Source organism: Procambarus clarkii, chromosome 67, assembly GCF_040958095.1.
Source record: "Procambarus clarkii isolate CNS0578487 chromosome 67, FALCON_Pclarkii_2.0, whole genome shotgun sequence".
Lineage (NCBI taxonomy): Eukaryota > Metazoa > Arthropoda > Malacostraca > Decapoda > Cambaridae > Procambarus > Procambarus clarkii.
Window position 1 is genome coordinate 71112 of NC_091216.1, and position 23704 is coordinate 94815.

A 23704-nucleotide genomic window follows, 5' to 3' on the forward strand; every position below is an offset into this window, starting at 1 on the left:
CTTGAGTGCATGTACTCACCAGGTTGTTCTTGAGTGCGTGTACTCACCCAAATGTGCTTGAGTGCGTGGTCTCCCCAGTTGTGTTTGAGTGTGTGGTCTCTCCCAGTTGTGTTTGAGTGCCTGGTTTCTCCCAGTTGTGCTTGAGTGCCTGGTTTCTCCCAGTTGTGCTTGAGTGCATGTACTCAACCAGTTGTGCTTGAGTGCTTGTACTCACCAATTTTTGCTTGAGTGCGTGGTCTCTCCCAGTTGTCCTTGAGTGCGTGTAATCACCAGGTTGAACTTGAGCGCGTGTACTCACCCAGTTGTGCTTGAGTGTGTGTACTCACCCAGTTGTGCTTGAGTGAGTGGTCTCTCCCAGTTGTGCTTGAGAGCTTGTACTCACCAGGTTGTACTTGAGAGCGTGTACTCACCCAGTTTTTCTTGAGTGCGTGTACTCACCCAGTTTTTCTTGAGTGCGTGTGCTCACCCAGTTGTGCTTGAGTGTGTGGTCTCCCCCAGTTGTGCTTGAGTGTATGTACCTAACCAGTTGTGCTTGAGTGCGTGTATTCGCCCAGTTGTGCTTGAGTGCGTGATCTCCACCAGCTGTGCTTGAGTGTGTGGTCTCCCCCAGTTGTACTTGAGTGCGTGTACTCTCTCAGATATGTTTGAGTGCGTGGTCTCTCCCAGTTTTGCTTGAGTGTGTGTACTCACTAGGTTGTACTGGAGTTCGTGTACTCATGCAGTTGTGCTTGAGTGCTTGGTCTCTACCAGTTGTGCTTGAGTGCATGTAATCGCCTAGTTGTGCTTGAGTGCGTGGTCTCTCCCTGTTGTGCGTGAGTGTGCGTAATCACCATGTTGTTCTTGAGTGCGTGGTCTCCCCCAGTTGTGCTTGAGTGCGTGGTCTGCCCCAGTTGTGCTTGAGTGCATGTACTTAACAAGTTGTGCTTGAGTGAGTTTACTCACCAGAATGTGCTTGAGTGCGTGTACTCAGCCAGTTGTGCTTGAGTGCGTGGTCTCCCCAGGCTATGCTTGAGTGCGTGCACTCTCCCAGTTGTGCTTAAGTGCCTGGTATCTCTTTGTTGTGCGTGAGTGTGTGTACTCATTAGGTTGTACTTGATTGCATGCACTCACCCAGTTGTGCTTGAGTGCGTGGTCTCTCCCAGTTGTGCTTGAGTGCATGTGTTCAAACAGTTGTGCTTGAGTGCGTTTACTCACCAGATTTTGTTTGAGTGCGTGTACTCACCCAGTTGTGCGTGAGTGCGTGTACTTACCCAGTTGTGTTTGAGTGCGTGGTCTCTTCCAGTTGTCCTTGAGTGCATGGAATCACCAGGCTGTACTTGAGCGCATGTACTCACCCAGTTTTTCTTGAGTGTGTGTACTCACCAGTTTGTTCTTGAGTGCGTGTACTCACCCTGTTGTGCTTCGGTGCGTGGTCTCTCCCAGTTGTGCTTGAGTGCGTGTACTCACCTATTTGTACTTGAGGGCGTGGTCTCTATCAGTTGTTCTTGAGTGAGTGGTCTGCCCCAGTTGTGCTTGCGCGCATGTACTCAACCAGTTGTGCTTGAGTGCATGTACTCACCAGGTTGTGCTTGAGTGCGTGTACTCACCCAGATGTGCTTGAGTGCGTGGTCTCCCCAGTTGTGTTTGAGTGCGTGGTCTCTCCCAGTTGTGCTTGAGTGCCTGGTTTCTTCCAGTTGTGCTTGAGTGCCTGGTTTCTCCCAGTTGTGTTTGAGTGCGTGCACTCACCCAGTTGTGCTTGAGTGCGTAGTCTCTCCCAGTTTTGCGTGAGTGAGTGTACTCACCAGTTTGTACTTGAGTGCCTGTACTCACCCAGTTGTGCTTCAGTGCGTGGTTTCTCCAAGTTGTGCTTGAGTGCGTGTACTTACCTATTTGTATATGAGAGCATGGTTTCCCCCAGTTGTGTTTGAATGCGTGGTCTGCCCCTGTTGTGCTTGAGCGCATGTACTCAACCAGTCGTGCTTGAGTGCATGTACTCACCAGGTTGTTCTTGAGTGCGTGTACTAACCCAAATGTGCTTGAATGCGTGATCTCCCCAGTTGTGTTTGAGTGCGTGGTCTCTCCCAGTTGTGCTTGAGTGCCTGGTTTCTCCCAGTTGTGCTTGAGTGCCTGTTTTCTCCCAGTTATGCTTGAGTGCATGTACTCAACCAGTTGTGCTTGAGTGCTTGTACTCACCAATTTTTGCTTGAGTGCGTGTACTCACCCAGTTGTGCTTGAGTGCGTGTACTTACCCAGTTGTGCTTGAGTGCGTGCTCTCTCCCAGTTGTCCTTGAGTGCTTGCAATCACCAGGTTGTACTTTAGCGCGTGTATTCACCCAGTTTTGCTTTAGTGTGTGTACTCACCCAGTTGTGCTTGAGTGCCTGGTTTCTCCCAGTTGTGCTTGAGAACCTGTACTCAACAGGTTTTACTTCAGTGCGTGTACTCACCCAGTTTTTCTTGAATGCGTGTACTCACCCAGTTGTGCTTGAGTGTGTGGTCTCCCGCAGTTGTGCTTGAGTGCATGTACTCAACCCGTTGTGCTTGAGTGCGTGTATTCGCCCAGTTGTTCTTGAGTGCGTGGTCTCCACCAGCTGTTCTTGAGTGCGTGGTCTGCCCCAGTTGTGCTTGAGTGCATGTACTCAACCAGTTGTTCTTGAGTGAGTTTACTTACCAGGTTGTGCTTGTGTGCGTGTACTCACCCAGTTGTGCTTGAATGCGTCGTCTCCACTAGTTATGCTTCAGTTAGTGCACTCACCCAGTTGTGCTTAAGTGCGTGGTCTCTCTTAGTTGTGAGTGAGTTTGTTTACTCACTAGGTTGTACTTGAGTGCGTGCACTCACCCAGTTGTGCTTGAGTGCGTGGTCTCTCCCAGTTGTGCTTGAGTGCACGTACTCAACCAGTTGTGCTTGAGTGCGTTTACTCACCAGGTGTTGTTGGAGTGCGTGCACTCACCCAGTTGTGCTTGAGTGCGTAGTCTCTCCCAGTTTTGCGTGAGTGAGTGTACTCACCAGTTTGTACTTGAGTGCCTGTACTCACCCAGTTGTGCTTCAGTGCGTGGTTTCTCCCAGTTGTGCTTGAGTGCGTGTACTTACCTATTTGTACTTGAGAGCATTGTCTCCCCCAGTTGGGCTTGAGTGCGTGGTCGGCCCCAGTTGTGCTTGAGCACATGTACTCAACCAGTCGTGCTTGAGTGCATGTACTCACCAGGTTGTTCTTGAGTGCGTGTACTCACCCAAATGTGCTTGAATGCGTGGTCTCCCCAGTTGTGTTTGAGTGCGTGGTCTCTCCCAGTTGTGCTTGAGTGCCTGGTTTCTCCCAGTTGAGCTTCAGTGCCTGGTTTCTCCCAGTTGTGCTTGAGTGCATGTACTCAACTAGTTGTGCTTGATTGCTTGTACTCACCAATTTTTGCTTGAGTGCGTGTACTCACCCAGTTGTGCTTGAGTGCGTGTACTTACCCAGTTGTGTTTGAGTGCGTGGTCTCTCCCAGTTGTCCTTGAGTGCATGTAATCACCAGGTTGTACTCTAGCGCGTGTACTCACCCAGTTTTGCTTGAGTGTGTGTACTCACCCAGTTGTGCTTGAGTGCGTGGTCTCCACCAGCTGTGCTTGAGTGTGTGGTCTCCCCCAGTTTTGCTTGAGGGCGTGTACTCTCTCAGATATGCTTGAGTGCGTGGTCTCTCCCAGTTGTGCTTGAGTGTGTGTACTCACTAGGTTGTACTGGAGTTCGTGTACTCATCCAGTTGTGCTTGAGTGCTTGGTCTCTCCCAGTTGTGCTTGAGTGCATGTAATCACCTAGTTGTACTTTAGTGCGGGGTCTCTCCAAGTTGTGCTTGGGTGCGTGCAATCACCTAGTTGTGCTTGAGTGCGTGGTCTACCCCAGTTGTGCTTGAGTGCGTGGTCTGCCCCAGTTGTGCTTGAGTGCATGTACTCAACTGGTTGTGCCTGAGTGAGTTTACTCACCAGAATGTGCTTGAGTGCGTGTACTCAGCAAGTTGTGCTTGAGTGCGTGGTCTCCCCCGGTTATGCTTGAGTGCGTGCACTCTCCCAGTTGTGCTTAAATGCGTGGTATCTCTTAGTTGTGCGTGAGTGTGTATACTCACCAGGTTGTACTTGATTGCATGCACTCACCCAGTTGTGTTTGAGTGCGTGGTCTCTCCCAGTTGTGCTTGAGTGCATGTGTTCAAACAGTTGTGCTTGAGTACGTTTACTCACCAGATTGTGTTTGAGTGCGTGTACTCACCCAGTTGTGCTTGAGTGCATGTACTCAACGAGTTGTGATTGAGTGTGTGAACGCACCCAGTTTTTATTGAGTGCGTGCACGCACCCAGTTGTGCCTGAGTGCGTAGTCTCTCCCAGTTGTGCGTGAGTGAGTTTACTCACCTGGTTGTACTTGAGTGCGTGTATTCACTCAGTTGTGCTTCGGTGCGTTGTATCTCCCAGTTGTGCTTGAGTGCGTGTACTCACCTATGTGTACTTGAGTGCGTGGTCTCTATCAGTTGTTCTTGAGTGCGTGGTCTACCCCAGTTGTGCTTGCGCGCATGTACTCAACCAGTTGCTTTAGTGCATGTACTCACCAGGTTGTGCTTGAGTGCGTGTACTCACCCAGATGTGCTTGAGTGCGTGGTCTCCCCAGTTGTGTTTGAGTGCGTGGTCTCTCCCAGTTGTGCTTGAGTGCCTGGTTTCTCCCAGTTGTGCTTGAGTGCCTGGTTTCTCCCAGTTGTGCTTGAGTGCATGTACTCAACCAGTTGTGCTTGAGTGTTTGTACTCACCAATTTTTGCTTGAGTGCGTGTACTCACCCAGTTTTGCTTGATTGCGTGTACTTACCCAGTTGTGCTTGAGTGCGTGCTTTCTCCCAGTTGTCCTTGAGTGCGTGCAATCACCAGGTTGTACTTTAGAGCGTGTACTCACTCAGTTTTGCTTGAGTGTGTGTACTCACCCAGTTGTGCTTGAGTGCGTGGTCTCACCCAGTTGTGCTTGAGAGCTTGTACTCACCAGGTTGTACTTGAGTGCGTGTACTCACCCAGTTTTTCTTGAGTGCGTGTACTCACCCAGTTGTGCTTGAGAGTGTGGTCTCCCTCAGTTGTGCGAGAGTGCATGTACTCAACCAGTTGTACTTGAGTGCGTGGTCTCCACCAGCTGTGCTTGAGTGTGTGGTCTCCTCCAGTTTTGCTTGAGTGCGTGTACTCACTCAGATATGCTTGAGTGCGTGGTCTCTCCCAGTTGTGCTTGAATGCGTGTATTCACCTAGTTGTACTTGAGTGCGGGGTCACTCCCAGTTGTGCTTGAGTGCGTATAATCACCTAGTTGTGCTTGAGTGCGTGGTCTCCCCCAGTTGTGCTTGAGTGCATGGTCTGCCTCAATTGTGCTTGAGTGCCTATACTCAACCAGTTGTTCTTGAGTGAGTTTACTTATCAGGTTGTGCTTGAGTGCGTGTACTCACCCAGTTGTGCTTGAGTTCGTGGTCTCCTCTAGTTATGCTTGAGTGCGTGCACTCACCCGGTTGTGCTTAAGTGCGTGGTCTCTCTTAGTTGTGCGTGAGTGTGTGTACTCACCAGGTTGTACTTGAGTGCGTGCACTCACCCAGTTGTGCTTGTGTGCGTGGTCTCTCCCAGTTGTGTTTGAGTGCACGTACTCAACCAGTTGTGCTCGAGTGCGTTTACTCACCAGGTGTTGTTGGAGTGCGTTTACTCACCTAGTTGTGCTCGAGTGCGTGGGCTCCCCCAGTGGTGTTTGAGTGCGTGCACTCACCCAGTTGTGCTTGAGTGCGTAGTCTTTCCCAGTTTTGCGTGAGTGAGTGTACTCACCAGGTTGTACTTGAGTGCCTGTACTCACCTAGTTGTGCATCAGTGCGTGGTTTCTCCCAGATATGTTTGAGTGCGTGTACTTACCTATGTGGGAACCGACCTGTGAGATTTATATTTATTTAATTTATATGAATTTATATTTACGTTAATTTATATACTTCGATAGCAATTCGTATAATGATAAGTGGACTGTATTTCTGCAATAATCTCATAATCTCACAAATCGATCCTCTACACATTAGGGGGGGTTTAATAGTTTATATATATATGCAGCCAATCAAACTACAGTATTAACTACATACATTGAAAAGGTTCCTTATCTTATAGTACAGCAGGTTAGTCCACCAGGTATAACTAGGGTGTAGACACCAAATTATCCTCTTTGAGGTAGCTTCCTCACCCAGTAACTGGTGCACAAAGTCTTCCATCCTCGTCTTGACCTGTCAAAAGTGCGCTAGCTGTGAAGCCAGAATCCTATATATGACAAGCTATATCAGAGAAAACACTATACAGTACATGGAACATTGAAGACCTGGCTTAATTACCTTTAGTTTGAGGCGATTTCGCGTTCTAACCGGCAAACCCTACCCAATGACATTAATGGCCACTAATGATAGATAATGGGTTTCGGAAAGAACACTTAACTTGATATGTAGACAGCGTGTTGAAAAATGGTACACCTTTGGTTTCCATAACACTACGTCCAAGTAAATTTAACAGGAGCCGAATTTGCTCCCGTGTGAGCCTCTGGTCTCAATATAAACAATGGCTGCCCCTTCCTCCTCACTCTGAAGCCTGGCTTACATTGTCCACATAACAGAAAGTGATAGAAGGGTCACATTTACTCTACTTTAATATTGATAATTAAGTTAATTTATATGAGATGTTTTTATGATGGTAAAGTCCAAAGACTAATGTATTTAAGAATAATTCCCAGCAGAATAGCTGGTGAATTATAATAGTATGTGGTGATGATATCCCGTTTTCTTTAGACGGTAATTCCACTACAAGTTACGTTTTCTATGGGTTAACTTGTTGGTACAATACAGCTATTATCTGTATGATTATTAAATGGTGTCGGATTTTCCGACATAATTCCCCAGGGGGCTGCTCACGGGTCGAAGTCCTATTTAGAACAGACGAACACCGATACTCCTCCTTCGAATTATTAGATTAATTTGATGTTAGTAGTTAGTAATCATACATTTGTGTGTCTGTTCGTACAGGACGGATGTCCCGTAGTAGAGTTGCAGGGGATAGAAGTCTAATGCGATTTCATTTCCCTGTCAACTCTTGAAAGGCTAATATTCAAGCCTTATTACATATTATTTAACCCAGAAGACTGAATGTGATCAAGTACTACAGTCAAGTATGATTCAGGGACTGCAGTGAGATCAGTGACATTAGATATAACTTGAAGTTTCTTCAGGTAACTAGTCACTGATATATAAACACTGAGGCCCATGGAATACATCTTGATTAAATAATAAATGTATCAAATCAGTCATCAGATTTATTGGGGTTTAATTTAGTTAATTGATTCAAAAGATTGAATAGCTCATCATTAAAGTAAAGTATGGTTCTGAGACTGCAGTGGATTCAGTGACATTGGTCGCAGTGACTTGTAGCTGTTTTAGGCTACTGTTCACTGATTTGCCACTGAGGCCTCATGAACTCTTCTTCAGCTTTAAATGATGATACTAACATCAACCTCTGTTGGTATAGTCAGCTGTAATCTCCTTAGTATAATGCTACTGGAGAAATATAATCAGCTGACAAATTTAGATTTCTACTGGTATTGTTTATCTGCAGGCATAGGTCTCCTCAGGCTTGATACTAGGCCTGAGAGTAATTTACCTCCTGCAGAGTTTAACATGGTTATGCCCTGATATTTAGTAGGGCTACCGATGAATCGATGGCAATAGTCTGTCCCTACAAGGAGACCGAAGTCGGTGAGGTGATCAGACTTAATATTATCTGCCAATTTTATTCCTCTATTTCTCAGGAATTTGGCTGTTGCTCTCAGACCTTGAACTTGTAGGTCTACTGGTATTTTGTCCACCACAATGGCTTGTACTCGACAGACGTACCTGCCTAAGCATACTGATGGTTGTACCACCTGGTAGACTTGAGGTCCTGCATCTGTTACAAACCCTGAGATGTTGAATGACGTCTGGGCTACAGGCCTTAATTGTAGTTCATCTGCCAGCTTTTTAGTGATGTATGTTCTCTGGGATCCTTGGTCAAACAACCCTCGGGTATGGACCTTGGCCCTCTTATTCAGGATGGTAATTTGGGCAGTAGGCAAAGTCGTATTACCTTTAGACTTTGCCGATTGGACACTCTTTGTTTGTTGCACCTTGCAGTACTGTACTGTGGTGGGAATGCTATCTTCCACCTTGGGGTTTGGAGACGTTGTTTTGGTGTCTCTGCACAATGCTGCATGGTGTTGACCTTTGTTACACCTATTACAAGGGTGTAATTGGGTATCACAATCCTTGATGTTATGTTTCCTGAGGCACCTCGTGCAATGTTGCAAATCTTTGAGTCGCTCAACACGGGCGTCACTATCAGGAAAATTAGAGCAGTGGTACATTGAATGTTTCTCATTGCAGAACAAACATGTTCCATAGCTTCCTGTACCCTTTGGTGTCATGTTCTTGGGTGACACAGTAACTATAGGCTTGGAGGGTCCCACTGCATATACGCCCACACTGCCACTGTTCCACTTTGGTGTTGAATTATATTGTCTAGATTGATTTGGAGTACCTTTGGTACTCTGTGGTTTACTATTATTGGTTTCTGAGGGTTTACTTGGTGGTTTTAATTTGTCATGTGTTCGTAATTGATGAACTACTGACTTTAAACCTTCAGATATTTCATTCATAGATAAGTTGCTTTTATTGTAATGAGCACTCATTTGTCTCAATATGTCCCTAGGTATTTTCTCCTGGACAATTATTTTCAAGACCCACTCAGCCCCGTTTGTATCTGCTGTCAGGCTGAGGGCATTGATCAATGATTCTACCTCCAGCTTGAAGACTTGGAGTGAATCAGCTGAAGCCTCCGGTGGGGGTAAATGCAACAGCTCATGAACTAAATGTGATGTTCTTACTTCTGGATCAGCATAATTATCCTTGATGAGTTTTACTGCCAGATCATAGCCGTCATTAGTTAATCTCAGATGGGATACTACTGTTTTAGCCTCACCTGATAATTGGCCTTGCAAATAAGAGAATTTACTACTCTTTGGTAAAGATTGTTTTGAGTCTACAAGGTCAACGAATTTGTTCCAAAATTCGTCCCAATCTTCCTCATCTTTTCCTGAGAAAGTGGGTAAATTAATTGGAGGGAGTCGAGCTTCTGCTTGACTCGTATTAGATGCAACTGTTGTTGTTGTTGCTGCCTTGTTCTGGGCAATTAATTTGACATAAGGCTGTAATGTGGCTTGAGTCTGATCTTCATAATTCGCAAGATCAACCATAATGTCGTCTATTTCTGTTTCTGATAAATTGGTGTTGGCAAGTTCAGCCACATATGTTGCTATTTGACATTTGATTTGCTCAAATTTACCTGCAGCTGCTTGATAATAGCTTTCCAGGTCAGCATAATCAACTGTTGATTGTTGTGACAAATCTTCACATTTCTTGATCTGTCTTGTTAAATGGCCTTTAAGACCTGCAAGGGTTCTTTTCATTCTCCCTGCATTATCCATACTGGCTAGTTGGTGAAGCCTTGTGGGGCTTGTACTTGGGCTGCTCATAATACTGAACAAACACTAATGGTAGCCTAGGGTAAATTCTGTACTCACTAGGCAGTAATCCTACCTCTACTAGAGGTTAGCACTTAAAATTAATACACATTATATATATATACAATCATACACACTAATGATTTGAGTGATAAACCAGTGTCACTGGTAGTACCTTTAGGTTAGCTCTTCTATATCACCCTAGGATGGTAGAGACACTAATTAATCACTCAAAGGTGTAATGATCATAAGTAAATTATTATATATACACAACTCAACTCGAGTTGATAAAAATTACACCCAAAATAGGGTCTGGACCATTCATTAATGGTGTTAGGTTGTTCAATATAGTACAACTGACTATGGTAATAATGGGACTAGGATGAACGATAATAGTTCAACTAGTCCCTGGTAATATCCTACCCTGTTGTGGGTTGGCAATTAGTAAATATTATACTGTGATCACTAGTGCAATTTATATTAAATAATTCTCTATTTTGGAGAAATAATATACACAATTATTGATAATAGCCTCTTAATTAGCCTCTATGAAACTTCTAATATTATCTAGAAGTATTAAATATTATTAGTGACCTCGCGAAATAAAGTCCACAAAATTCGTAGATAATCTCTCGCGAAATGTAACACCACGAAATCCGTGAACAATCACGCGACACCACAGCCACTAATTTGGCTGGCTTCTATATTAGCGCTGTCATTTCACGAAATAACACGCCACCAAATATCTGTGGGTGTGCATGAAACCGCTGACGAAGCTGAACTCAGTTGAGGGAGGCTCCTGAGCTCCCACGAGGCTTCGCCGCTGTCTTTGACTGGGTGGCCTTTGTTTAAATCACACTGCACTAGTATATTTAATGAATCCACTGGTTAACTGGTTCATCCGGTACTAAGATGACCAAATGTGGGTTCATAGGATCAAATAATCCGTCATCCGGTTCGAAGATGACCAAATAATGTGGGAACCGACCTGTGAGATTTATATTTATTTAATTTATATGAATTTATATTTACGTTAATTTATATACTTCGATAGCAATTCGTATAATGATAAGTGGACTGTATTTCTGCAATAATCTCATAATCTCACAAATCGATCCTCTACACATTAGGGGGGGTTTAATAGTTTATATATATATGCAGCCAATCAAACTACAGTATTAACTACATACATTGAAAAGGTTCCTTATCTTATAGTACAGCAGGTTAGTCCACCAGGTATAACTAGGGTGTAGACACCAAATTATCCTCTTTGAGGTAGCTTCCTCACCCAGTAACTGGTGCACAAAGTCTTCCATCCTCGTCTTGACCTGTCAAAAGTGCGCTAGCTGTGAAGCCAGAATCCTATATATGACAAGCTATATCAGAGAAAACACTATACAGTACATGGAACATTGAAGACCTGGCTTAATTACCTTTAGTTTGAGGCGATTTCGCGTTCTAACCGGCTAACCCTACCCAATGACATTAATGGCCACTAATGATAGATAATGGGTTTCGGAAAGAACACTTAACTTGATATGTAGACAGCGTGTTGAAAAATGGTACACCTTTGGTTTCCATAACACTACGTCCAAGTAAATTTAACAGGAGCCGAATTTGCTCCCGTGTGAGCCTCTGGTCTCAATATAAACAATGGCTGCCCCTTCCTCCTCACTCTGACGCCTGGCTTACATTGTCCACATAACAGAAAGTGATAGAAGGGTCACATTTACTCTACTTTAATATTGATAATTAAGTTAATTTATATGAGATGTTTTTATGATGGTAAAGTCCAAAGACTAATGTATTTAAGAATAATTCCCAGCAGAATAGCTGGTGAATTATAATAGTATGTGGTGATGATATCCCGTTTTCTTTAGACGGTAATTCCACTACAAGTTACGTTTTCTATGGGTTAACTTGTTGGTACAATACAGCTATTATCTGTATGATTATTAAATGGTGTCGGATTTTCCGACAACCTATTTGTACTTGAGAGCGTGGTCTCCCCCAGTTGTGCTTGAGTGCGTGGTCTGCCCCAGTTGTGCTTGAGCGCATGTACTGAACCAGTTGTTCTTGAGTGCATGTACTTACCCAGTTGTGCTTGAGTGCGTGGTCTCTCCCAGTTGTCCTTGAGTGCGTGTAATCACCAGGTTGTACTTGAGCACGTGTACTTACCAAGTTTTGCTTGAGTGTGTGTACTCACCCAGTTGTGCTTGAGAGCTTGTACTCACCAGGTTGTACTTGAGTGCGTGTACTCACCCAGTTTTTCTTGAGTGCGTGTACTCACCCAGTTTTTCTTGAGTGCGTGTACTCACCCAGTTGTGCTTGAGTGTGTGGTCTCCTCCAGTTGTGCTTGAGTGCATGTACTCAACCAGTTGTGCTTGAGTGCGTGTATTCGCACTGTTGTGCTTGAGAGCGTGGTCTCCACCAGCTGTGCTTGAGTGTGTGGTCTCCCCCAGTTTTGCTTGAGTGCGTGTACTCTCTCAGATATGCTTGAGTGCGTGGTCTCTCCCAGTTGTGCTTGAGTTAGTGTACTCACTAGGTTGTACTGGAGTTCGTGTACTCATCCAGTTGTGCTTGAGTGCTTGGTCTCCCCCAGTTGTGCTTGAGTGCATGTAATCACCTAGTTGTACTTTAGTGCGGGGTTTCTCCAAGTTGTGCTTGGGTGCGTGCAATCACCTAGTTGTGCTTGAGTGCGTTGTCTCTCCCAGTTGTGCTTGACTGCGTTTACTCACCTATTTGTACTTGAGTGCGTGGTCTCTATCAGTTGTTCTTGAGTGCGTGGTCTCCCCAGTTGTGTTTGAGTGCGTGGTCTCTCGAAGTTGTGCTTGAGTGCCTGCTTTCTCCCAGTTGTGCTTGAGTGCATGTACTCAACCAGTTGTGCTTGAGTGCTTGCACTCACCAATTTTTGTTTGAGTGCGTGTACTCACGCAGTTTTGCTTAAGTGTGTGTACTCACCCAGTTGTGCTTGAGTGCGTGGTCTCTCCCAGTTGTGGTTGAGAGCTTGTACTCACCAGGTTGTACTTGAGTGCGTGTACTCACCCAGTTTTTCTTGAGTACGTGTACTCACCCAGTTGTGCTTGAGAGTGTGGTCTCCCCCAGTTGTGCTTGAGTGCATTTACTCAACCAGTTGTGCTTGAGTGCGTGTATTCGCCTAGTTGTGCTTGAGTGCGTGATTTCCACCAGCTGTGCTTGAGTGTGTGGTCTCTCCCAGTTGTGCTTGAGTGCGTGGTCTGCCCCAGTTGTGCTTGAGTGCATGTACTCACCAGGTTGTACTTGAGTTTGTGTACTCATCCAGTTGTGCTTGAGTGCGTGGTCTCTCCCAGTTGTGCTTGAATGCGTGCATTCACCTAGTTGTACTTGAGTGCGGGGTCACTCCCAGTTTTGCTTGAGTGCGTGCAATCACCTAGTTGTGCTTGAGTGCGTGGTCTCCCCCAGTTGTGCTTGAGTGCGTGGTCTGCCCCAGTTGTGCTTGAGTGCATGTACTCAACAAGTTGTTATTGAGTGAGTTTACTTACCATGTTGTGCTTGAGTGCGTGTACTCACCCAGTTGTGCTTGAGTGCGTGGTCTCCTTAAGTTATGCTTAAGTGCGTGCACTCACCCAGTTGTGCTTGAGTGCGTGGTCTGCCCCAGTTGTGCTTGAGAGCATGTACTCAACCAGTTGTTCTTGAGTGCATGTACTCACCAGGTCTTGCTTGAGTGCGTGTACATACCCAGATGTGCTTGAGTGCGTGGTCTCCCCAGTTGTGTTTGATTGCGTGGTCTCTCCCAGTTGTGCGTGAATGTGTGTACTCGCCCAGTTGTGCTTCATTGGTGGTCTCTCCCAGTTGTGCTTGAGTGCATGTACCCAACCAGTTGTGCTTGAGTGCGTGGTCTCCCCTAGTTGTGCTTGAGTGCGTGGTCTCTCCCATGTGTTCGAGTGCCTGTTCTCTCCAAGTTGTTCTTGAATGCGTGTATTCACCTAGTCGTGCTTGAGTGCGTGTACTCATTAGTTGTGCTTGTGTGCCTGTACTCACCCAGTTTTGCTTGAGTGCGTGTACTCACCTAGTTGTGATTCATTGCGTTTTCTCTCCCAGTTGTGTTTCAGTGTGTGCACTCACCAGTGTTTGCTTGAATACGTGTACTCCTCTAGTTGTGCTTGAATGCGTGTAATCACCTAGTTGTGCTTGAGTGCGTGGTCTCCTCCAGTTGTGCTTGAGTGCGTGGTCTGCCCCAGTTGTGCTTGAGTGCGTGTACTAAACCAGTTGTGCTTGAGTGAGTTTACTCACTAGGTTGTGCTTGAGTGCCTATAATCACCCAATTGTGCTTGAGTGCGTGGTCTCCCCCAGTTTTGCTTGAGTGCGTGCACTCACCCAGTTGTGCTTAAGTGCGTGGTCTCTCTTAGTTGCGCGTGTGTGTACTCACCAGGTTGTACTTGAGTGCGTGCACTCACCCAGTTGTGCTTGAATGCGTGGTCTCTCTCAGTTGTGCTTGAGTGCATGTACTCAACCAGTTGTGCTTGAGTGCGTTTACTCACCAGGTTGTGTTTGAGTGCGTGTACTCACCCAGTTGCGCTTGAGTGCGTGGTCTCCCCAGTTGTGTTTGAGTGCGTAGGCTCTCCCAGTTGGGCGTCAGTGAGTGTACTCAGCAGGTTGTACTTGAGTGCGTGTACTCAGCCAGTTGTGCTTCAGTGCGTGGTCTCTCCCAGTTTTGTTTGAGTGCGTGCACTCACCTATTTGTACTTGAGTGCGTGGTCTCCCCCAGTTGTGCATGAGTGCTTGGTCTGCCCCTGTTGTGCTTGAGTGCATGTACTCAACCAGCTTTGCTTGAGTGTGTGTACTCACCAGGTTGTCCTTGAGAGCGTGTACGCACCCAGTTGTTCTTGAGTGCGTGGTCTCCCCTAGTTGGGCTTGAGTGCGTGCATTCACCCAGTTGTGCTCCAGTGTATGTACTCACCCAGTTGTGCATGAGTGCGTGGTCTCCCCGAGTTGTGCTTGAGTGCGTGGTCTCCTCTATGTGTTCGAGTGCCTGGTCTCTCCAAGTTGTGCTTGAGTGCGTGTACTCACCTAGTCGTGCTTGAGTGCGTGTACTCATTAGTTTTGCTTGAGTGCCTGTACTAACCCAGTTGTGCTTGAGTGCGTGTACTCACCCAGTTGTGCTTCATTGCGTGGTCTCTCCCAGTGGTGTTTGAGTGTGTGTACTCACCAGTGTTTGATTGAGTGCATGTACTCACCGAGTTGTGCTTGAGTGCGTTTACTCGCCCAATTTTGCTTGAATGCGTGGTCTCCCCCCAGTTGTGCTTGAGTGTGTGGTCTCCCTCAGTGGTGCTTGAATGCGTGTACTCACCTTGTGTTCCTTGAGTGCGTGCACTCACCCAGTTGTGCTTGAGTGCATAGGCTCCCACAGTTGTGCTTGAGAGCGTGTACTCTCCAGGTTCTACTTGAGTGCGTGTTCTCACCCAGTTGTGCTTGTGTGCTTATATTCACTTAGTTGTGCTTGAGTGCATGTACTCAACCAGTTGTGCTTGAGAGCGTGTACTCGCCCAATTGTGCTTGAGTGCGTGTACTCACCCAGTTGTGCTTTAGTGCATGTACTCTCCAGATTGTACCTGAGTGCGTGTACTCACCTAGTTGTACTTAAGTGCGTGGTCTCCCCCAGTTGTGCTTTAGTGCGTGGTCTGCCCTAGTTTTGCTTGAGTGCATGTACTCAACGAGTTGTGATTGATTGCGTGTACTCACCAGGTTGTGCTTGAGTGCGTGTACTCATCCAGTTGTGCTTGAGTGCGTGGTCTCCTCCATGTGTTCGAGTGCCTGGTCTCTCCAAGTTGTGTTTGAGTGCGTGAACTCACCCAGTTGTGCTTCATTGCGTGGTCTCTCCCAGTGGTGTTTGAGTGTGTGTACTCACCAGTGTTTGATTGAGTGCATGTACTCACCCAGTTGTGCTTAAATGCGTTTACTCGCCCAATTTTGCTTGAATGCGTGGTCTCCCCCAATTGTGCTTGAGTGTGGGGTCTCCCTCAGTTGTGCTTGAGTGCGTGTACTCACCAGGTTGTCCTTGAGAGCGTGCACTCACCCAGTTGTGCTTGAGTGCATAGGCTCCCACAGTTGTGCTTGAGTGCGTGTACTCTCCACGTTCTACTTGAGTGCGTGTACTCACCCAGTTGTGCTTGTGTGCTTATATTCACTTAGTTGTGCTTGAGTGCATGTACTCAACCAGTTGTGCTTGAGAGCGTGTACTCGCCCAATTGTGCTTGAGTGCGTGTACTCACCCAGTTGTGTTTGAGTGCATAGGCTCTCCCAGTTGTGCGTGAGTGAGTGTACTCACCAGGTTGTACTTGAGTGCGTGTACTCAGCCAGTTGTGCTTCAGTGCGTGGTCTCTCCCAGTTGTGCTTGAGTGCGTGTACTCACCTATTTGTACTTGAGTGCGTGCTCTCCCCCAGTTGTGCTTGAGTGCGTGGTCTGCTCCAGTTGTGCTTGAGTGCATGTACTCAACCAGCTTTGCTTGAGTGCGTGTACTCACCAGGTTGTCCTTGAGAGCGTGTACGCACCCAGTTGTTCTCGAGTGCGTGGTCTCCCCTTGTTGTGCTTGAGTGCGTGCACTCACCCAGTTGTGCTCCAGTGTATGTACTCACCCAGTTGTGCAAGAGTGCGTGGTCTCCCCGAGTTGTGCTTGAGTGCGTGGTCTCCCCCATGTGTTCGAGTGCCTGATCTCTCCAAGTTGTGCTTGAGTGCGTGTACTCACCTATTCGTGCTTGAGTGCGTGTACTCATTAGTTTTGCTTGAGTGCCTGTACTCACCCAGTTGTGCTTGAGTGCGTGTACTCACCTAGTTGTGCTTCATTGCGTGGTCTCTCCCAGTTGTGTTTCAGTGTGTGCACTCACCAGTGTTTGCTTGAGTACGAGTACTCATCTAGTTGTGCTTGAGTGCGTGGTCTCTCCCAGTTGTGCTTGAATGCGTGTAATCACCTAGTTGTACTTGAGTGCGGGGTCTCTCCCAGTTGTGCTTGTGTGCGTGTAATCACCTAGTTGTGCTTGAGTGCGTGGTCTCCTCCAGTTGTGCTTGAGTGCGTGGTCTGCCCCAGTTGTGCTTGAGTGCGTGTACTAAACCAGTTGTGCTTGAGTGAGTTTACTCACTAGGTTGTGCTTGAGTGCCTATAATCACCCAATTGTGTTGAGTGCGTGGTCTCCCCCAGTTTTGCTTGAGTGCGTGCACTCACCCAGTTGTGCTTGAATGCGTGGTCTCTCTCAGTTGTGCTTGAGTGCATGTACTCAACCAGTTGTGCTTGAGTGCGTTTACTCACCAGGTTGTGTTTGAGTGCGTGTACTCACCCAGTTGCGCTTGAGTGCGTGGTCTCCCCAGTTGTGTTTGAGTGCGTAGGCTCTCCCAGTTTGGCGTCAGTGAGTGTACTCAGCAGGTTGTACTTGAGTGCGTGTACTCAGCCATTTGTGCTTCAGTGCGTGATCTCTCCCAGTTGTGCTTGAGTGCGTGCACTCACCTATTTGTACTTGAGTGCGTGGTCTCCCCCAGTTGTGCTTGAGTGCTTGGTCTGCCCCTGTTGTGCTTGAGTGCATGTACTCAACCAGCTTTGCTTGAGTGTGTGTACTCACCAGGTTGTCCTTGAGAGCGTGTACGCACCCAGTTGTTCTTGAGTGCGTGGTCTCCCCTAGTTGGGCTTGAGTGCGTGCATTCACCCAGTTGTGCTCCAGTGTATGTACTCACCCAGTTGTGCATGAGTGCGTGGTCTCCCCGAGTTGTGCTTGAGTGCGTGGTCTCCTTCCATGTGTTCGAGTGCCTGGTCTCTCCAAGTTGTGCTTGAGTGCGTGTACTCACCTAGTCGTGCTTGAGTGCGTGTACTCATTAGTTTTGCTTGAGTGCCTGTACTAAACCAGTTGTGCTTGAGTGCGTGTACTCACCCAGTTGTGCTTCATTGCGTGGTCTCTCCCAGTGGTGTTTGAGTGTGTGTACTCACCAGTGTTTGATTGAGTGCATGTACTCACCCAGTTGTGCTTGAGTGCGTTTACTCGCCCAATTTTGCTTGAATGCGTGGTCTCCCCCCAGTTGTGCTTGAGTGTGTGGTCTCCCTCAGTGGTGCTTGAGTGCGTGTACTCACCTTGTGTTCCTTGAGTGCGTGCACTCACCCAGTTGTGCTTGAGTGCATAGGCTCCCACAGTTGTGCTTGAGTGCGTGTACTCTCCAGGTTCTACTTGAGTGCGTGTACTCACCCAGTTGTGCTTGTGTGCTTATATTCACTTAGTTGTGCTTGAGTGCATGTACTCAACCAGTTGTGCTTGAGAGCGTGTACTCGCCCAATTGTGCTTGAGTGCGTGTACTCACCCAGTTGTGCTTTAGTGCATGTACTCTCCAGATTGTACCTGAGTGCGTGTACTCACCAAGTTGTACTTAAGTGCGTGGTCTCCCCCAGTTGTGCTTTAGTGCGTGGTCTGCCCTAGTTTTGCTTGAGTACATGTACTCAGCGAGTTGTGATTGAGTGCGTGTACTCACCATGTTGTGCTTGAGTGCGTGTACTCACCCAGTTGTGCTTGAGTGCGTGGTCTCCCCCAGTTGTGCTTTAGTGCGTGCACTCAGTCAGTTGTGCTTGAGTGCATGGTCTCTCCTAGTTTTGCTTGAGTGCGTGTACTCACCTAGTTCTTCTTGAGTGCGTGTTCTCACCTAGTTTTTCTTGAGTGCGTGTACTCACCAGGTTGTTCTTGAGTGCGTGTAATCATCCAGTTGTGTTTGAGTGCATGGTCTCCTCCAGTTGTGCTTGAGTTCGTGTACTCACCAGGTTGTACTTGAGTGCGTGTACTCACCCAATTGTGCTCTAGTGCGTTTACTCACCCAGTTGTGCTTGAGTGCATTTCCTCAACCAGTTGTGCTTGATTTCGTGTACTTGCCCAGTTGTGCTTGAGTGCATGTACTCCCCTAGTTGTGTTTGAGTGCGTGAACTCACCCAGTTGTGATTGAGTGCGTGGTCTCTCCCAATTGTGCTTGAGTGTGTGCACTCACCAGGTTGTACTTGAATGCTTGTACTCATCCAGTTGTTCTTGAGTGCGTGGTCTCTCCCAGTTGTGCTTGAGTGCGTGTACTCAACTAGTTGTACTTGAGTGCGTGGTCTCCCCTAGTTGTGCTTGAGTGCGTGGTCTGCCCCAGTTGTGCTTGAGTGCATGTACTCAACGAGTTGTGCTTGAGTGCGTGTACTCACTAGGTTGTGCTTGATTGCTTGTACTTACCCAGTTGTGCTTGAGTGCGTGTAACCACCAGGTTGTGCTCGAGTGCGTGTACTCACCCAGTTGTGCTCTAAAGCGTGGTCTCCCCCAGTTGTGCTTGAGTGCGTACACTCACCCAGTTGTGCATGAGTGCGTTGTATCCCCCAGTTGTGCTCTAAAGCGTGGTCTCCCCCAGTTGTGCTTGAGTGCGTACACTCACCCAGTTGAGCATGAGTGCGTTGTATCCCCCAGTTGTGTTTGAGTGCGTGCACTCACCCAATTGTGCTTGAGTGTGTGGTCTCTCCCAGTTATGCGCGAGTGTGTATACTCTCCAGGTTGTGCTTGAGTGCGTATACTCACCCAGTTGTGCTTGAGTGCGTGGTCTCTCCCAGTTGTGCTTGAGTGCGTGCACTCACCCAGTTGTGCTTGAGGGCGTGGTCTCTCCCAGTTGTGCTTGAGTGTGTGTACTCACCAGATTGTACTTGAGTGCGTGTACTTACCCAGTTGTGCTTGTGTGCGTGGTCTCTCTCAGTTGTGCTTGAGTGCGTGTACTCACCTAGTTGTACTTGAGTGCGTGGTCTCTCTCAGTTATGCTTGAGTGCATGTACTCATTCAGTTGTGCTTGAGTGCGTGTACTCACCAGGTTGTGCTTGAGTGCGTGTACTCACCTAGTTGTGCTTGAGTGCGTGGTCTCTCCCAGTTGAGTTTGAGTGTGTGTACTCCCCAGGTTGTACTTGAGTGCGTGTACTCACCCAGTTGTGCTTGAGTTTCTGGTCTCTCCCAGTTGTGCTTGAGTGTGTGTAAGTAGTAGGGATGACAGTCCAGAGTCCTCTTTTTTCGAAAATAGAGGACGGTGGACTGTCGGGGGTTCCAGGTAAACTCTACGGACAATTTTTGTTTTAAAAATCGAGTATTTTTCAAAGACTTTTTTCGGATAAAGTAATTATAGAATTTTGGTAAGTTTATGGGAATGTGTAAATCCACCATCCCACTTAATCTTCCCTCTTTCTTTTACTTTGTTTTCACACATAAGATCATTCTTTATCTTAGTAAAAATATGAGTACAGTAGAAAAGAGTTAGATCTCATGAGACTTGAGACTGAGAGAAAAAAAAAAAAAACAAGAGAGCAAAGGAACGAGAGCATGGGAGGGGGTGTAAGAAGTAAGAGAGATGGGGGGAGATAGAAAGTGAGAATGTGGGAGAGAGAAGGAGGGAAGGTTAAGTGGGATGGTGGATTTGGGTAAAATATACAAAAAGGAAAAACAAAACTACATATGAAAGGTTAGGATAAGGATAATATAATCAACAAATATGTCCAAACAAGATAAACAAGTAAACTATATCTGAAAGATAGGTTAAAGGACAAGGAATCAGAACAAAATATATAAAACCTAATGAATACACAAAAATCATGAGAGGTTAGGTTAATGGGAGAAATATATGAGAGAATATAAGCTAATTAAAGGTTAGGTAGGGGAGGTTAGGAAGGTACGGGTAGATAAGTTAAGATACGCTATATAGGTTAAGTTAGGTTAAGTTAGAATAGGTTAGGTTAGGTTGGGTTAGGTTAGTTATCTTAAGTAAGGATAGGTTAAGTTAGGTTAGGTTAGTTGAGTTAGGTTAGGTTAAGTTAGAATAGGTTAGGTTAAGTTAGAATAGGCTAGGTTAGCTTGGGTTGGGTTAGGTTAGATACGAAAGGGTAGGTTAAGTTAGGTTAGGTTAGTTAAGTTAGGTTTGGTTATGTTAAGTTAGGTTAGGTTAGGTTAGTTAAGTTAGGATAGGATAAGTTAGGTTAGGTTGGGTTAGGTTAGGATAGGTTAGATTAAGTTAGGTTTGGATAGGTTAAATTAGGTTAAGTTAGGTTAGGTAAGTTAAGTTCAGTTAGGTTAGTTAAGTTAGGATCGGATAGGTTTGGTTATGCAAGTAAGGTTAGGTTAAGTTAGGTTATGATAAGTTAGGTTAAGTTAGGTTAGGTTAGGTTAAGTTAGGTTAGGTTAAGTTAGGTTATGTTGGGTCAGGTTAGGTTAGGAAAGGTTAGGTTAGTTTAAGTTAGGTAATTGACGTTAAGTTAGGAGAAGTTAAGTTAGGTTAGTTAGGTTAAGTTAGGTTAGGTTAGGTTAGGTAACTTTGATTAGGTAAGTTAGGTTTGGTTAGGTTGGGTTAGGATAGGATAGACTATGGAAATAAAGTTAGGTTAGGTTAGGTTAGTTAAGTTATGATAGGTTAAGTTAGGTTAGGTTAAGTTAGGTTAAGTTAGGATAGGTTAGGTTGGGTTAGGTTAGGTTAGGTTAAGTTAGGTAAGTTAGGATAGGTTAGGTTAGGTAAGTTAGGTTAGGTTAGGTAAGTTAGGTTATGTAAGTTTGATATGAGCAGCTGAAGTAGTTACATTTTGGAGAAATGTTTTATGTCTGAAGATGTCTTAGAGAACAACATTGATGTCTTGGAGAACAACCTTGATGAACGATGATGTCTTAGAAAGCTTCTCTGATGAACGAAAGGTTACTTAGAGAATAACGTTGATAACTGAGATTAACTCTTTTTTATGGCTCTGAGGACAGCTTTGTTGAACGAGGATGTCTCAGAAGGCTTCTCTGAATAACGAAGGTGACTTAGAGAATATCTTTGATGACTTAGAGATTAACTTTTATACGTTTTGATGACTCTGAGAATACCTTTGATGACTCTGAGAACAACTTTTGATGACTTAGAGATTACGTTTTGATGACTTAGAGATTACGTTTTGATGACTGAGATTAACTTTTCATAGCTCTGAGAATAACTTTTGGTGACATAGATTAACTATGATGACTTAGAGATTAACTTTGTTGGCCAAGAGATTAACTTTTGATGACTGAGAATACCTATTGATGATTCTGATGATGACTTTGATGTCTTAGAGATTACGTTTTGATGACTGAGAATAACTTTGATGTCTTAGAGAAGAACTTTTGATGACTTACAGAAAAATTTTGATGACTGAGATTACCTTTGATATCTCTGAGAATGACTTTGATGTCTTACAGAGCAACTTTGATAGCTCTGAGAATAACTTTTGGTGACTTAGAGATTAACTTTGATGACTTAGAGATTAATTTTTGATGACTCTGAGATTAACTTTGATGTCTTAGAGAACAACTTTTGATGACTCTGAGAATGACTTTGATGTCTTAGAGATTACCTTTGATGACTAAGAGAATAACTTTGATGAACGAAAGCGACTTTTGATGACTCTGAGAATAACTTTGATGTCTCTGAGAATAATTTTAGATGTCTCGAATAGTAACTTTGATGAACGAATACTTAGAAATCATCTCTGATGAACGAATACTTTGAAATTATCTCTGATGAACGAAAGAGTACTTAGAGAATAACTTTGATGACTGAGATTAACTTTTTGATAGCTATGAGAATAACTTTTGAGGACATGAATAATACTTTTGGAGTGTTTGAGAGTGTCTTTGATGTCTCGAAGAGTATTTTTGATGTTTCGAAGAGTATTTTTATTGTCATTGAGTGCATCTTTGATGCCTTTGAGTATGTCCTTGATGTCTCGAAGAGTGTCTTTGACTATATTTCTTACTTAACAATATATAATTTTAGTTACGAAAGTGCTGAAAGAAGTTACATTTGACTATTTTTTAGCGAAGTGAAAGGTTACTTTAGTTAAGAACAGTGTTGGAAGGAGGCTACACTTAATTATTTTCAGTTGAGAGAAGTGATATTTTCGTTAAGAAAAGACAAGAAAATATGATGAACATGGCTATTTCAATTGATTGACGATGGATAAAGTTAGTTATGAATAGTATTGGAACGTTTCCTTTGACAATTTTTTTGCTAAGAGGGGGAATTATCAGGGGAAAGTGCCAAGCCATTACGACTATATAGCACTGGGAAGGGGTCAGGATAAGGATTTGGGACGGGACGGGGGAAGGGAATGGTGTCCAACCACTTGGACGGTCTAGGATTGAACGCCGACCTGCATGAAGCAGGTCGGCGTGAAGCAGGAATAGACTAATCCTGACTATTTTTAGTTGATTGGATAATAAGTTTAGTTGCGAAATGACGAAAGTGATTATGTTTTTAGTTGATTGGCGAATGATTTTAGTTAAGAAACGTTAAGAAAAGAATGTCGTTGTACATTTGATTTTAAAGAATACATCGAATAGTGGTGGTGTTGTAGTGGTGGTGTTGAAGAGGTGGTATGGCAGTGGTGGTGTTGTAGTGGTGGTGTGGCAGTGATGGTGTGGTAGTAGTGGTGTTGTAGTGGTGGTGTGGCATTGGTAGTGTTGTAGTGGTGGTGAGGCAGTGGTGGTGTTGTAGTGGTGGTGTGGCAGTTGTGGTGTGTCAGTGGTGGTGTTGTAGTGGTGGTGTGGCAGTGGTGATGGTGTTGTGGCAGTGGTGGTGTGTCAGTGGTGGTGTGGTAGTGGTGATGTGGTAGTTGTAGAGTGGCTGTGGTAGTGTGGCATTGGTAGTGTGGCATTGGTGGTGTTGAAGTGGTGGTGTGGTAGTAGTGGTGTGGCAGTGGTGGTGTTGTAGTGGTGGTGTGGTAGTGGTGGTGTAGCAGTGATGGTGTTGTAGTGGTGGTGTGGCAGCGATAGTGTGTCAGTGGTGGTGTAGTGGTGGTGTGGTAGTGGTGGCGTGGCAGTGGTCGTGTAGCACTGGTAGTGGTGTTGTGGCAACGGTTATGTGGCAGTGATTGTGTTGTAATGGTGGTGTTGTAGTGGTGGTGTGGCAGTGGTGGTGTTGTAATGGTGATGTGACAGTGGTAGTGTTGTAGTGGTGGCGTGTCAGGGGTGGTGTGGTAGTGGTGGTGTGGCAGCGGTAGTGTGTCAGTGGTGGTGGTGTGGCAACGGTGGTGTGGCAGTGATTGTGTTTTAATGGTGGTGTGGAAGTGGTGGTGTGGCAGTGGGGGTGTGGCATTGGTGGTGTTGTAATGGTTGTGTGGCTCTGGATTTGTTGTTCTGGTGGTGTAGCACTTGTGTT